The 11,309-nt window shown below is 40.3% G+C and overlaps 1 protein-coding gene across 1 annotated transcript in view; it reads right to left on the minus strand.

Moving 5' to 3' along the window:
• The window catches only part of PARD3B (par-3 family cell polarity regulator beta), a 229,794-nt gene that overhangs the window by 175,524 nt on the left and 42,961 nt on the right, over nt 1-11,309 (minus strand). The gene's annotated exons all lie outside the window — the stretch shown is intronic.

Genomic DNA, 11,309 nt, shown 5'->3' on the forward strand with positions numbered 1-11,309 from the left:
CTGAAAAAAGCTGGTCAATTTCTCTATGCCAAAGGCAAACATTACCCTTCAAAACAAGAGTTCCAACAGATCCAGAAAGCAAAAACCATCTGATAACACATGCAGGCCTTCTGTATTAAAAAAGGCCATCTGCAAAATCTTTGGACCAGTATACTGAATCAACTGAATGAAAGAACTCTCATCATTCCTGGAACTGTGTAAATACTGGGGGAAGAGGCCATAACGAATGGCAAAAATTAGCAGTTTAAGATATTTATTTTTGAAGTAAGGGAAAAATGTACTAAGATTTGAGGGGAGAGGGTGGAGCTGAAAGCCTATATTAAGCGGGTTTTCCTGAAAAACTGCTTAACTGTAGGAAATCTGACACCAAACAGTAGCCTTATATTTGGGCATTTATACACATTTTTTTTTTACCATGATGTGCCGGAGATCTGCCGCTGAGGCGAACTGTGTTGTGCTGTGTGCAGTTGTATATGTGGATAAATGCGTGTCAGTGCACAGAAAATGGTGGCGGTGCGCTTTTGAACTAAAGGACCTCCAAGGTGTTTTAGTTCAAAAGCGTGCCGCTGCCATTTTTCCAGTGTTGACGTGCATTTCGCCACTTATACAACTGTAAGCATCACAGCGCTGGCCATTTGCATGTATTAAAATGTTAGTTTCTATGCAGAGCCCAAGCCAGAGCTCCAAACTTCTGAGTGCCACCTTTTTTCTTTCTTGTAAGGGACACCCAATTCCGAACAGTATACGCCCTCATGTCAAACATATCAGCAAGTAAAAATCTGCAGTACTATGGCAAGCTATGATTTACAACTTGACCAGAGGAATCAGAAATTGATTTATTGTCTGTCCAACACACCAATCTCTATTTGCTTGTCCACTAGACTGTGTAACTACCCTTCTCTCAAGTAAGGAGATTTCCCCATACATTCTTATTTTCCCTTCTTTCCTATACCAGTATAGCTGCTTTTTTTCTTCTTTGTTCAATACCATAGGCAAGTCATTTCTTCTGAAATGAAAGCAAATGCTGTTCTAGATACTAGCCCACAGCAAAGGCTTTAGAGCAATGTAGCAATCACTCTGGTTTACTCCTTTTGGAATGCCAGGGACCAAGCTTTCAAAAACACTTAAGAAATTTGGGGCCAAGTCCACAAAGGGTCTTAAGGTGTTATGATGCTCAAAACTGTAACTCTTAACTTTAGGTGCCTGGAAGAGAATCCACAGTCCTGATTTATGTGGCTAGGCTCCTTATACGATTCATGAGGAAATTATTAATGGCTAAACACTAAAGAAATGGAATTCTGAAATTCCACACCTTTCTGGGGTGAGGGGCTGATCATGCACTGCAAGGAGAAGCATCTGTCACATCAGGGGCCACAACCTGGAACGCTCACCTAGAGTTATGTGCCCAAGTCATTTCTGAAAGAAATGAAGCAGAGATAAATCTTTTGTTTTAAAATGCTGCAGAAGGAGGAGGTGTGGTGTTGCAAGTGCCTTTTCCCTTTTTATATTATAGTTCTCTATCTAGGGAATTCCTCCATTAAGTGGGTTCAATGTCATTCTCAAGATGAGGGAACTAAAACCCACATTTCCCACTTCTCAGAAAAGTGCCCTATTTACCAAGCTTCTCTGTTTTGTTGAAGCTCTGTGTACACTTGTGCACACATGAGTATGTATACTCATCCAATCCAATCAAATGGAAATGCAGTCCTTGGAATGTGACTGAACCACAGGTCTCCTTTCTCCCAGCTGAGTTCTCTAATCGCTGGGTTACAGAGCCATGTATGCTCTCTGGCCCTATGCATTATTTCATAGTTTCATAATAGCTAGGGTCAGGAGGGACCTGAACAGATCATCTAGCCTGACCCCCTGCCACAGGCAGGAATGAATGCTGGGGTCACAAGACCCCCGACAGGTGATCATCCACCTCCTCTTGAATTTGCCCAAGGTAGGGGCGAGAACCACCTCCCTGGGAAGCTGGTTCCAGATTTTGGCCACCCTAACTGTAAAAAATTGCCTTCTGATCTCTAACCTAAAACTATTCTCTGTCAGCTTATTACCACTGTTCCCTGTCACCCCAGCTGCTGCTGGGGAGAAAAGGGCTCTACCTATTTGCTGTGGAGCTCTACCTATTTGCTGTTCTATGCTTGGGTAGTGGCACAGCTTCAGTTCACTTCCTGGATGTGTCCTCTAGCCCTGAGCTATAGTATGAAAGGGAGGCAGCCTCACTCTCGCTTTCTCCACCTGCACGTTTCTGAATGAAAGTGAGGAAGAAGGCAGGGTAGAGATGCACCTTATAGATGAACTGAATTTGAAACATAAGCTTTTGTGAGCTAGAGCTCACTTCATCAGGTGCTATGAAAGAACATGCAGAGCACTGCAGTGTTTTGTATGGAGCTCAGTCCTGTATATATAAGTCTGGTAAAAGCATCTCCATTAGAACATGTATATCAGGGGACTTGGGGATGGTTCACGAGCCACCTAGTACCTTGAGGTATGTAGAAAAAAACATTTTAGGTGCCGAAGTCCCATAGTCATAAGTAACTTCGACTTATGAAGTGACTTTGCACAGCCCTAATATAGGGCTAATATATTAGGGCACAGCCCTAATATACATGAATGGTAGGGGGCACACAGAGACAGTCAGAATATAGAAAACTGACACTTAGGCTGCATTTCAAGCATCACACAATCCTTTTTCCATTCCCACTAGGATCTTTTTCAGAAGCCCAATTTCCTCAGACAGTCTTGGACCCAAATCATGGCATGGATAGGCAGATTTCATAGGAAGGCCCACCTAGTATTTTGCTACTTTTCAAAGTTGCCTACTGTACTTTTGCCTCAGACTTGGTCAGGTCAAACAACAAAGTGGGTTAATACTCTGAGGTTTTCTTTTCCTTTGGAAACCTAGAGGTACATCTGTATTAAGTCACAAAAAAGAATGAACATGGAAGTTTTATATCTAGCTATTTCCTAACATTTGCTAACCTAGCAAAGTCAATACAATTTGACACATTTTGACACTATTAGTGACCCCACTCAGAACAGGAATCACAGGCTTCTCATTGGGTCACAACTGGACAGTGCCAGCAGAGTAATGGGAGTGAGGTTTGTACAGTACCTGTTCATGCTGTACTTGTCCTTCCTCAGTGCATCATTCCCTCACTTTTACGGGTACTAAAATCCATCCCCATAGCAGCTGTATTTATTTTTGCTAAAATATTAATATTTACATTAAAGTAATGAGTAGAACTTGAATTAATTCCCATTTGTCAGACATGGTATAGCACAGGCCAGTAAATGCTACCACACTAAGCTGTCCTTTTACCAAGGAAGCTCCATCCTGGAAATTCAGGGTCCTGGCCATTTCAATCAAGACAAGAAAGTTAATCCTGATCACAGTAGTAACAGCCGAAATCTAAAACCAAACCCAAACTTCTGGAGAGCTTTTGGATCATCCAATTTAGAACAAAACAGTGAAGACCTTCAGTGAGGAGACCAATATCTACTGTTTTATTTGTACAGCACCTGGCACAATGGACTCTCAACTTGATGGGGCAGCTGGAGACTTCCACAATGAAAAAAATCCAACATCAACAATAATAATAAACTTCTGCAAGGAAATGAGAATTTCTCTTCTGAGTGAAGCCCTTCATTTGATTTTGGGAGATTTAAGGTCAGCAGCTGGCTCAATCCTTGCACAGCAGGAGATTCACTGAGATTTTACAATGGATTCTGCACAGCATCAGCAAAGGTAGGGGGTAACTGTGGCACACATAACAGAAGTTTGACAGGGTTGGAGAAAAGGACGGGTAGTCTAGAGAAGAAAAGAAAAGACTGAATCATACAAGGGGGAAATCAGCAGCAGATCAGATTGCGTTTATAGCAGTGAGGGAGGAGAGAAAAGGGAGTAGTCAGGAGCAGAGCTACAGTCATTTCCTGGATCTTCTTTATTCCCATTCACACCCATTCATTTCATCCATTTTCCTTAGCTGGAAGAGAAGGAGCAGAGGAGAATCTGCTAGCTAGGATAGCCTTGGACCTTCCTCCCTCCTGTACAGTTGGATTGGCCAGCATTTTTAGGGGAAAAAAATGGGAAAGTAGTAAGCACAGGTACGCCCTGGACAGTCCTGGTGGGCTTAACAAGGTATACATAGAAGACGTTTTGTCACAGAGGACAGTCTTTCCCTCCTGCAACGTTGCCAACTCTTGTGGTACTTGGTGTGTTCTTTAAAGCTCAGCTGCTCGTAATCAAGATGCGAATGTCACTCATTTTAAAAAGAAAGTCTTTTGCTCTGATGACTGTGGAGTAAAAAAGGGTCAATTCTGAGTCTAAAAACTCAGAAACCAGAAGGCCACATAGACAAGATCTCGTGATTCTTAAACCAAAGTCAAGATTCTCTGAGATTCCAGAATCAGGTTTCTGGACTATTTGGGGTCAACAACACTGCCCTTTTCAGCCAAGCCACATGCCTCTCTCCCCCTCTCCGACATCCTATGGTTCTGCTGGGAATTAACTGATTTGAAAGCTTCTCAGGGTAAGGATGCTGACTAGGAGTCCCTTGGGGATTGCAGGGTTATAATAGCAGGACAAATGGTGACTTGTAAAACTGATGGGGACACTAAGGAAATCCTTAGTTTTCAGTGGGACATACCATCTAAATGTCAACAGCACTTCACAGCTTCAAAACACCCCTGTTGGGCAGATAGTATAATACCCATTTTGCAAACTAAGGGCATGGAGAGACAACATGTACCCCTATGGAATCAGCATCGTGCTGGCACTAAAAAGGAACAAACAGATGATGCAAATCCCTGAACTTTTGTAGCTTCCCTCGTTCTAGTTGCGAATTATCCCTGAAAGAATCAGAATACAACTCTTCCAGTATAAATGACTTCAGTTCATATTTTTCCTGTGTGCATCCAGGGGCAAACAGGCTCCTCTCATTGCCTACCACTGACACACAGCAATAGCCCCTATTGTGTGAGCTATCCCAAAAAAGATGCACACCTGTCTAGCTGGTATATAAAGCTGATTGTAAATTACACCAAGGATGTGTACATCTGTCCATGCCCAAAGAAACAGATACACAGAGATTTGACTCATCCAAGGTAACACAGAAAATGAACTATGCATTCAGGGAAACAATTCTAGGGATCTTGGCCTCCTTCTCTATGCTCCATCTAACAGATGAGACTTTGACTGCATATCTGTCTGCTTCATTTCCATCAGTTTAAGTGCATCTTCTCCTATAATTTTTTCCTATATTCTAAGTCTCTCCCACTATTCATCTCTGTTTTCCTTCCTCACACTCCATCTCCCCCTTTATCTTTCTTTCATGATTTGTGGTACAATGCCCTGAAACATGATTGTGAAAGATGCTATATAAATACGAGTCCTTGAAGTTTGGCGATTTCAAGAAAAAAAAGGATCAGTCTTGGAAAACAGAGCTCTTGACTTGGAAGATGTGTAAAGAATGCATATTGCAATGTGAAGAAGACAGACAGTCCAGCTAGCTGGGGTACCTGAAGCAGTGTAACCTGTGATAGCACAAAGCTCTGGACATGTAGATTTACCCTGATAATTTCTCAGCAGAACAAGTTAAGCCTACAGAAACTCTATGGTACTGCAGTATATTGCTGCTGGTATTTGAGTTAGGTCTGAGATCTCTACATTGAACTGCAGTGTACAGTGTACAATGCTTCCAATCTTTTTCAGTGATTAGTCCAGAAGAGTGGTAAGCAGAAAGGCACGGGAGTAAAGGCAAAAAGACAGCTTCAGAAAATTCATAGTAAGATCCGTGAATTTTGACCCAACAGCCTCTATAGCATTTTTAGTAAAGCATTAAAATTTAAAACAATCCCACAAAAGGAATTGTGTTATCATTTGAAAGATGTGTTTCAGCATAGTAAATAGAAATTTTGTTTTACATTTTAGACTGTTAGAATGAGGCTTCATGACAAATAATACTTTCCCTCCCTAGCTATAAGTATTGAGCTATTGTCCATTTCTAATCAAACATAATACAATGTTGTTAATATAATTCTCTAGAGATATATTATTAGTTTGGGTCCTCTTTCTCGGTAGAATTCTGCTAATGCTCAGGTCTGTTGGAGGCTAATCACATGAAGTCACTGAGAGGAGAAATCTGTTTGCCTATTAAAAACAGTGGCTATCAATTATAACTGCAAATACCATTCCTTTAAATATTTTTAGTGGTAGCAGAGAATTCAAGTGATACATTAGGGGTCTGAATGATTTTTTGATTGAGTTAGGATAGTGCACTCAGAGAAACAGCTGCCTACAAGATACAGATTGGCCACAGTTTTCCAAAATAGGTTCAATTGGATCATTATCTACCCTTTCCAAACTTTCTTTAAAGGTATTTTTCCTAAAAAGGTTGGCACACAACTACCAGTTTTTCAGGGTTTAATACAACACTGTTACCAATCCAGCTGGACTTCATTTCTGTATCTAGCTTAGCAAAGCCTTTAGATAGGAGAAAAAACCTGGGAGTAGTTGAAAATAAAGTACATAAATACAGAGATCTCTTAAGGAAGTGATTGAACTGTTCAGTAGTAGAATCTAATCTCGGATGGAACTGGAGCACGGGTAACTTTGATACAAGCACATAACTCTCATTAGTATCATTAGGGTTTACATGAACATGTTGATGAGAACATGCTCCAATGTATCTTGCAGGAGATTAACTCCACCTTATTCTGGGATTGAAGGAGGTTCTGTCTGTCACTCTCAGGCAGCATTTCTACCAATTAACTGGGCAAGAATTTCTGTTGTAATCTCAAGAGGGAGCCTTTGTCTGTTCTCACAGCAAAGTTGTTCTATAGCAAAGGTGACACAAAGCAAAATGTCAAGAATGGTGAGCTAGAAGGTGATGACAAGGAAAAAGTAGTGCAGGAAACACCTGCCTCCCTTTGACTTTGCTACTGGATTTAAGTGGACTTTAAAAATAGTTATTAGAAATCAAATTAGTTAGTTACAGCTAAACTCAAGCTTGTGGAGGATGACTTAAAAAGATCCTTAGCAGAAGGTCTTAGTGTATGCTAGCTCTGCATACTAGTTTATTTTCTGTTACGGATAATCCAAGATGGTGTGCTTGAAAAACAAATCTGTAGGGTTTCTAACCCTCTGGCACTCAGCTGCTAACTTCAAACCAATAGAGTGACCAATCAATAAAGGTAAAAGTAGAGGACTATACTATAATCACAAGATGCCTTTGGCATCAAAGGGCAGAGCTTAAGCAAGGGGAGAGTTTCCCTGTCTGCTAGACCCAATTCATTCTCTCATCAGACTCAGACAAAACAAGGCCACACAGATTATAAGCTTTTCTCAGAGCAGTTTTATATAGCATGAAGTGAAGTTGCAGAATGCTTGAATACCCAGCACTACTATGCCAGACACTGTACTTTCAACAATATATTTCATTAAATGTTTGCCAAAAACATTTTAAGGTTTCAAGACTTGAGGATCATTTATTTCTATATCTTCAATATCAGTCCTGATGTTTTAAGCTAACAAGACAGACACATATATTTTGTTAGACAAAGGTAGGGAGAAGTTATAGAACAGAGATTAAAAACATTACGTACTTTTGTACTTCCAGCTACATATCACAGGGTATCTTAAAAACAATTCAAAACTTCTACTTTTGGCTACCCAGTTCCTTCTCTCCTCTGCATTTTCTTGTCTTCCATGCATTGGCTTCCTGGCATTATGTTTAAACTCATATTATGCGATTTGTTAGCCCTGTTTATAGTGGCATCCTGCTATTACTTCTCGTGTGACAATGTACTAAAAAAAATCTAATTTCTCCCTGCCGCTTTCTTGTTCAGATGCAGAGACATCTTTGCTTGCTATGAAGGGGCAAAGGTTATGCTTTGACTTCTTTTCCCAGTTTTTTCCCCTTCATAATCTGAGGTGGCATTAATTCATTCCATTCAGCCATCTGTGGTGCTTGCATAGCAGTGCTGTTACCTGAAGACCAGAATGGGGCACAAATACTTCCAATTCTGTACACAATTACTTGAATCAAAAAGAAGCCAGCTTAAAAAAGAATTCTAAAAATTATGAGCATGATGAAACAAGGAGATGAAAATCTCCACTCCCTTTGCAATGCATAGGACAGAGTGCAGGGCAAATGTTTTAATATAATGAGTTGTATGCCATGTCATAGTAATTGACAGACCAATCCAATATTGCTGTACGAATGAAAAAGAAATGGCATTGATAAATATCACAGCTGGGCAAGCTATTTGTAAATAATTCAGTCATTGAATTTAGCACTTTTTTGTTCCAAAACTGTCCATGAATCAACCACAATTTTGCTGAATATGTTAGTTATTAGTGTTGTTTATCAAATCACTTGTGGGAACAAATTTTAGTTTAGTGATTATCCATGAATTGAACATGATCATTGTTTAGTATTTTGAGCACTTATGGTTATTCATAATTTGTGATCTATGACTAGTTACATGGTATTGTTTCCATTCCTTGATTAAATGATTTAATCTTTACAAACGGATTTCCTCAAGGTACAGGGGGCTCTGCAAAAAACACTGAAAAAGCTGCTCTTCATTACTTGAATGAACACATTTTGGCTATGGGCCCAAAAATTGCAAGAAAACAACTGTATGAACAAAGATTAAACCACGCAAATGTTTGTGAACAGACTTTCTTGACTATTTGACCAGCTGTAATACAGCTGTTCACAGTTGATTAATCACGTCTAGTTGAAACTCTCTGGGTTAGACTGTAAACCTGACCCTGAAAAGATTTAGGCACCTGCCATTAGATTTCTTTGGATTTCTCCTTGAACTTATAGGAAAGGGAAAAACACTGCATGATCTATCTGCTCTATACCATTCGTCATTTATTATATCTTGATAATTCCCCCTCCTCTTCATCTCTTCTCTCAACTTAATAGAACAAACATTTTTCAAACTTTCTTCATATGGAATTTTCCCCATGACTAACATTTTCCATTTTTCACAATTAGATCCCTTAAATTTCTGCTCTAGCCTTTGAGACAGGATGACCAGAAACGAACAGAAATTTTCAGGTGAAGATGTACTATTTATAAATGTAAAGCCATTATAATTATTTGGTATTATTTTTGTAATGATGTTGTCTGGTCTCAACCTTGCTTTTCTTCTTCCATGGGGGAAAAGGGATAAATTAAGTTCCATTAAGTCTTTTCCCTCCAGTTATACCATTTCCTGGCATTTCCTACTCTACTGTTTCAAAGATGGCTGCTGAATGGTACTGCTCTACCTCTTTCCCAGCTCCTTTGCTGCTTTATCCTTAGAAACATATGGTCCAGCTCTCTTTGGAGAAAAGTAACAGGATACAAGGGTGTGAAACAGAAATCAGTCATATCAAGGTCTTGAACTACAGCATTTGGGAAGCTGAACACCTGGAAAAAGAAATGTGCTGAGTTCAGCCGTAATAGCTGGAATGTAACAACTATCTCTTTTGTGCTGCCAGATATTCTTCCTCTGATTGCTAGCTAAACTGACTATCTGAAATAAAGATAGAAATAAAATTCAGTTAGTTCTCCATCATTCTAACAGTTATTTCCAGTGTTCAACCAACAGCTGGACATCTTGAACCAAGCCTGATAATGAACACTTTATTTAGTAGGTTGGCTTGAGTACAGGTTATGACCTCATTTTAGTATAGTTTCATACAACGTACATGACAACGATAATCGCTTGGTGTAATGTGCAGTGTATTGTTTGGAAACAAATTGACACTCAGAAGGCAGCATAGTGGAGATAGCTGAATGCTCTGCTCTTCCTTGGAAATATTAAGGAGGCAGACTGGAAAGTCAGAGAGTTTAAATGCCTAGGCACGAAAGGGAGTAACCTGAGGATTTAACTACATTGAAATGCAAAATATGCTTTCTGTCACCTGAACATAGAGGGACTCAGATGTAATTTCTAGGCTTAAGCAATGAGAGACAAAGAAAACAGTACATCTGGGAGGAACAAGTCTCTAATTTATGTCACTTCAGTTTGAAAAAACTGCAGGAGGAGAAAATTGCCCTAATGTCAAGGAAGCGGACACAAGAAATCACTCACCCCAAGCACCACAATCTTGACTCAAGAAGTGAAGATGAATTTACAATTTTTAACATTAAATTTAGTTTTCCTCAATTGACAGGACATACCAATTCCCTTTGTATTTATCAATAAAACTACACAAAAAGAAATGAGTAACCAAGTCTGAACAATAAACTTGCTGAGCATTCCCTTCCCTACTCTCTAGTAGGTGCAATGTTGTGCATTTATGTGAGTTGAGAGAACAGAGGGGAACAAAGCACATAACAAGCTTTGCCTGTCCACATGGCTCTATCCCTGAAGTAGGGATGAAGAAAACAGAAAGGTCTCTCTCTCTCTCTAGTTCATCTCCTGCCCCCCACCCCACTTAGTACAATGCGTATTTACCATTTTACAGAACAGCTGCTCAGAACTAATGCAAATATTGTGCTTGGCCTGCAGTTATTAAGTGATCATACCAATGCTACTTATTCTATGTCTCCTATCCTTAACCTAAAATTAAACAGCCATATTAGTTTCCCAATATCAGCCAGAGAGAGGGATCTGGTTGAAAGCAACTGGCTGCAACTTAATCTGGGTGTGTCAAGTGATGGCCATCTGCAAAGAAAAGCATTAGACAAAAGGGCAAAAAGGCAACATTCATTTGTCTCTGGTGGGACTGCTTTTTGACAAGATGGGTCAAAGCCTTGTAGCATAAATGGATCCATTACCACCCTTGTGTGCCCAGGGCATAGTGGTGGCTTATAAAACCCTTGCAAGTGTGACCAGCTAAGAGGTTGTGAACACTCCTTTCTAAAATAGACCATATGACTCTTACCAGCACCTCTGTCATTTCAGCTAGGGACAGACATTCAAAAAGCCTGAGTCTGAATTGATTCAATCTTTGCAGGTTAAATCTAACCTGCCTAGATTGAATCAGTTTGCAACAGTACAGATATTCCCTCTGGACTGAGGAAATGCAGGCACATGCCTGCAGAGGCTCAGGCTAGAAGCCAGGGAATGCTAGAGCAGCTCTCCTTTCCCTTCCATAGTGCTGAGCTGGGGGAGGTGGTGGCAAGACCTCTGATTAAGGAGGGGCTTGAAACCCCACCCTGGCCTGCACAATCCCAGGCTTTTCCCTGATTGCTGCTCAAGGGGTGGGAGTGTTGCCAGCCCCCAGCTAGCACTCTGAGGCAAATGTGGGTGTGCAGTGCATTCATCTGTTGATGATACTGAGCTTTTCAATCTCTCTT

This window comes from Alligator sinensis, unplaced genomic scaffold (genome assembly GCF_000455745.1).
Source record: "Alligator sinensis unplaced genomic scaffold, ASM45574v1 scaffold372_1, whole genome shotgun sequence".
In the NCBI taxonomy this organism is placed as follows: domain Eukaryota; kingdom Metazoa; phylum Chordata; order Crocodylia; family Alligatoridae; genus Alligator; species Alligator sinensis.